We start from the raw sequence: 513 nt of genomic DNA on the forward strand, positions 1-513 counted from the left end.
GTGCTGCCTCTCGCTTCGCTCGCTGTTCGCCGCTCGCCGCTCGCTCGCGCAGCCAAAAATGGCCAGTTTTGGCCCGTTTTGGCCAGTTTTTGGCCTGTTTTTGCGTTGCACGGTGACCATCTTGAGCGGAGCAAAATGTCAGCCATCTCAGCACCCTGGAACCCCCCGGGTGGCACAGGGCTGGATGGGGCTTTCGTATAGCAGGGACGGTGCTGCCTCTCGCTTCGCTCGCTGTCCGCCGCTCGCCGCTCGCTCGCGCAGCCAAAAATGGCCAGTTTTGGCCCGTTTTTGGGCCGGTTTGGCCAGTTTTTGGCCTGTTCTTGCGTCGCGCGGTGACCGTCGTGAGCGGAGCAAAATGTCAGCCATCTCAGCACCCTGGAACCCCCCGGGTGGCACAGGGCTGGATGGGGCTTTCGTATAGCAGGGACGGTGCTGCCTCTCGCTTCGCTCGCTGTTCGCCGCTCGCTCGCGCAGCCAAAAATGGCCAGTTTTGGCCCGTTTTTGGGCCGTTTT

The sequence above is a fragment of the Musa acuminata genome, unplaced genomic scaffold (genome assembly GCF_036884655.1).
Source record: "Musa acuminata AAA Group cultivar baxijiao unplaced genomic scaffold, Cavendish_Baxijiao_AAA HiC_scaffold_1136, whole genome shotgun sequence".
Lineage (NCBI taxonomy): Eukaryota > Viridiplantae > Streptophyta > Magnoliopsida > Zingiberales > Musaceae > Musa > Musa acuminata.